The following is a 4,529-nucleotide window of genomic DNA, read 5'->3' on the forward strand; positions in this document are numbered from 1 at the left end:
AAAGATGAGAGCTACTGGAAAAGTGCAGCACCTTGGTGAGACTTCTTTTAGGTTGTTGTGAATAGCCACATTTATTCAAGCAAGATGCCCTCAGACTGGAACAGGCAGAGAGAAAAGCAGACCTGAGTGTTCAGAAGAAAGATGAACTGTCACACAAGCAAAGTGCCAAAAAGTCTGGTTCTCTAAACTTGGCAAAAACGTGAAAGGAGATGTGATTTCTATCTGTCCTTACGTAAGGAGCAGGCATCAAACAGCAAAAAAGAGACACATTATTCAAAGGACAATGCCAAAACAAGGAGGAAAAGGATATGTTTCCCCTGAATGCCTTTGGGCTGGATGTTAGAATAAAGTCCTAATCAGGAAAGGGATTAGGTTTGGGGTAAACCTCAATTCCTAACTTATTCATAATTAGCTGATTTCATTCAGTTTTGAGAAGCTGGTGTTGACCAAGACTTTTGATCCATACAGATGACCTCACGATCACTAAGACAGAGCTTGATTCATTTAAGAAACAACTGCTGCAGTGCCTGCAATTGCCAATGTCCTGGTCTCTGTGATGGAGAGGATTACTGTCACTCCCATTCTGTTATTATTCTGGCAGACTTCACCAGTTTTGAGACCACTGCTTGGAAATTCAAAATGTATTTGCTGCTGTGATATCTTACACTGCCGTATTTTTTTTCTGCGGACAATGCGCTATCATATTTGATGCAGAATGGATGAGTTCTCAAAGCAGCTTTGATCTGTCCTAGATCCTCAAAGCAGCCTGCAAGGATAGCTTGAAAGCTTTTTATTTAAAATAAGTGGCTTTTCCTCCCCTCTCATTTTAATTGAAACAGATGCTGAATGCAGGACAAATTGTACTCTAAGCTTGATTGCAGAAAGCAAGTATACTTCTAAACCAGCCTTGATCAATAGCAGTTTCTGGTAATTGACTATAATCTATCTATCTCTTTATTGCTATGGGAATTTTAAAAATCGTGGGTTTCTTTTTGTTGTTGTTTTATCCATCAGCTGAAAAGATTAACCTGAAAACGGAGGATGGGAGGAGAGGAGGAATTGATCAGTCATGCAGCCTAACCCGATGACGTGTCCTCAAGGCAACTTGCAAGACTTGGAGAAATGCCGACAGAATTTTCCTAGGCAGAAGGAAGCAGACTGGTAAGTCTGGCTGAACAGAGGCAGGGCTGGGGTTCTGAGTGTCTTGCAGTGCCTCGTTGGCTGGGTGGGAGAGCTTTGACAATGGGCACAGAAATTCAGGCTACAGACAAGTTACACTACTGGTGCAAGGGAGGAAAGATGTAGATCAACACTTCTGCTGAGCCAAACTTGTTGTTTTTTTCAGCAAGGCAGTGTGAGAGCAAAAAGAGTAAAATCAGGAAATGTTTGTGACGTGGGTGGCTTCAGTCCCATTGACATCCCAAACAGGTCAGGAATAAAGGGAGGGAAAATAAATACAGTCAGGAGGGAAACAGCTGCCTCCCTTCTTTATTGTGGCCACAAACGTGACCCACTGTTCTGCGATGTCTGGCACTCTCATCAGGTGTCTGGATGATGCAGCTGAGGTGAAAGCAGCATTTCTCTGACTTCCATGGGGCTGTCTGGGGGTGGCTGCCCTTTTATGCTGCTGCCGTTGGAGAGTCACTGTGTGCCCCCGCCTCAGGGGCTTCACGTTCCCAGGTGATTTGTCTTCCCTCTGAAACAGATGTTACCTGTAGGGAGGAACATGAGCTTTGTCCTTTGCACAGGTGATGACGTCACTTCAAGAGGCCTCGATTGCATTTTGACGAATGGTTACATTGCTGCTGAGTGCTGCGTTCATACTTTCTTCCTGTCAGTTTGTTAGTTGCGTTACTTATCATGGATTTTTCCTACTCTTCCCAGCAACAACTGCATGCTGTATTAAATGTCTGTCTGTGGTTTAATTGCAAAAAATCTGCATTCTCCTTCTGAATTAAATTAGAGGCTTTTCTGTCAGGTTTGTTTTACTGGCGTGGCTGCATCTCATATCAGCCCACGTAAGGAGGGTGAAGAGGAACCAAGCAGCTACTCTGCACTGCAGATCTCACTGAATATATGCAGCAGGGGCAACTCAAAGGTATCTACCAGGCCCAGAATATTTATTTTTCATGTACTTTTAGAGGTGTAGGGGACTTAGGAAAGCAACCCCTCATATTTTCCCGGGCTTCAATGACAGGGCAGTCAGGCTGATAGCAAACGTCCCTGAAAAGTTCACACCTTATGTAAAAGAGCTGGGTATCAGATGAACAGGAACTTCAAAATGCTTCAAACAGGCATGTCAAAGTGAAACACGCCCGCCGAGCTTGTTCTGTGAGACAGCAAACTTCTTCCACCAAGTTTCCAGAGGCTCATGAATTTGTGAGATGGTGTGATGGGGTGGGGAGGAAGCGGGAGGAAATCCAGCCTCTCCCCCTGCAGGGGTACCACAGCTCCCATCCTTCTCCCTGCCCCACGCCTGGCGTCCCCAAAGGGCACAGCAGATCTGAGCGAGGGTGACTCACACAAAAGTGCCTTATTAGGACATGCTGATTTGGAGCAACTAGCCCTGGAAAGGTCATTCTGTCTAAGGAAACCTTCCAGTGAGACCAAGCTGGATGTAACTGCTTTTGTGGTCTCCAGTCTCCCACAGCATTGCCAGGAGAAAGGCCTTATGGGCCATGAAATTAATGTTTAATACCGGAAGCAGTGGGCAGCTGCAGAAATAATGTGTCAAGCGCCACCATGGTACCTGGCCAGCACAGACCCATGGCCCCAAAAATGCCCAGTTTTCCCTGTGTGTGTTGTCTGGAACACTCCACAGCTGCAGCCAAAAATTATGGTCTCAGTGTTGTCTTCTGGCCACCAAAGAAGTATTTTCAAATGCTGTATGTTCATTGACTGGTGAAAACAAAAACAATGAAATAATAGAAGGCACCGGGAAATCTAAGGAATCGATATTTCTAGGGATTGTTCATTGAAGGTATCAACCGATCCACACTGTGCCTCAATGAACGGCCATGTCAGGATTCGTCCTTTTCCCCTATGCCGAGTAGCTACAGGTGGATCTATAGACCTCTGTGCGTGTGTGTGTGTTTGATTCCTCTAATCCTATCCCCTCTGTGATTTCTGCAATAACTGTTACAGCATTTGGTATTTTTCTAAGACAGGCCTAAGGAAGAAGATATGAATAGGTAATATTTTTTCATTCTTAATTTCTGGTATCTAGTTAAGCATATGTCAAGAGTTCAGCTTATGCTCAAGTCTTAGTGTACTTGGGTGATGATCCACATAGGGCCATAATCCACTTTAAACCAGGCAGCCTGAGAACTATCTAATTTTGGACAGCCCAGCCTTAACATGGCCTGTAAAATCAGTCTCAGACACAGGACGTAGTAACACGTATGACAGAAGCAGATACATATCTTCACAGTGATATGACACTAAATTATGCTGATTTAAGTCAAACTTTCCTGGTCTCCTTTCAAGCCTTTCCTTTTCTAAACTCAACACAACTTGGAAGTGGAAGACCTGGTCTTGCACTCAAGACAAATGGACTAACAAGAGCCTGGAGCCAATGGCATTTGGTCAGAGTAAGAAACATTCTTTTTTTGAAAAAAAATTAAGTCTTTTCTGGAAACTTTTTGGTTGCTCAGAAGCTTACAATTTGAATACTCTTACTGATTTTAAGTTTGCTAGTAAAACTCAATCACAATACAAAGAGACTAGAATCTCTTTTATCACAAAACCAGTAGTTTTCATGTTTGCTCCAGCTTTAGCTTCCCTCCTGCTTTCTTCCTCCTTTGAACTGTACAACTAATGCAGTCTTATGTACATTCACCACTATTACCTGCAGAGTACATTCAGAGTATACAGTTAATTTACTACTGGCAACTGCTTGCCTTTGTTGTCATTAGCAATCTTCATTTAATAAAAAGCTTTTATCAAAAATGCTTTTCCTGCAGTACTTCTATTTTTCCAAGAAAAGGCATTAAAATTAATTTGTTTTCACTTGGTTTGTATTGTTGATTGAATATAGCAAGGAACAAAACAGATAAACATGTGAGAGAAACCTCAAAGAGAAGGTAGTGTAGGAAAAATTAATTCTGGTCTAAGTAGAATATAGTCTTTTTTTTTTAAATTTAATTTTATTTTTTTTACTTTTGAAAGAAAAAAAAAAATCAAAACCTGGTAGAAAACACCACATTGCAATGGTGCTTTTGGTGCATGAGGAAGATGCTCCCCCTCCCCACAGTTCCCCGTGGTTTCTTTGCTGGGTGAGGCAGAAGACCTTGCCTGGAATATTTGGGTTTCAGTCAACTATTTTATCCATAAAGTCATTTTTCTGTAAAAACCCTATGCAGAAAGATTTGACCTGAAGGTTAAGGACGATTCACAGGATTTTCTGCTGGAAACACACTGGACTCTCTACTGATGCTGTGTGCTTCACTAACCTGCCTGAAGAAGGGCTGCTGTGTCCCTTGCATGTTTGTCCCATACAGTCCCTCCTGTACTGCCTGACACCTTGAAGC

At 42.7% G+C, this 4,529-nt stretch overlaps 1 long non-coding RNA gene across 1 annotated transcript; it reads left to right on the forward strand.

The window, feature by feature from the left end:
- Window positions 1-535: 535 nt before the first annotated feature.
- LOC135578347 (uncharacterized) lies at window positions 536-3,930 on the forward strand. The gene is made up of 3 exons (XR_010469861.1): window positions 536-927; window positions 1,015-1,161; window positions 1,749-3,930. It is a non-coding gene; the product is annotated as an uncharacterized LOC135578347 (long non-coding RNA).
- The last annotated feature ends 599 nt before the right edge of the window (window positions 3,931-4,529 follow it).

This window comes from Columba livia, chromosome 1 (genome assembly GCF_036013475.1).
Source record: "Columba livia isolate bColLiv1 breed racing homer chromosome 1, bColLiv1.pat.W.v2, whole genome shotgun sequence".
NCBI classification, from domain to species: Eukaryota; Metazoa; Chordata; class Aves; order Columbiformes; family Columbidae; genus Columba; species Columba livia.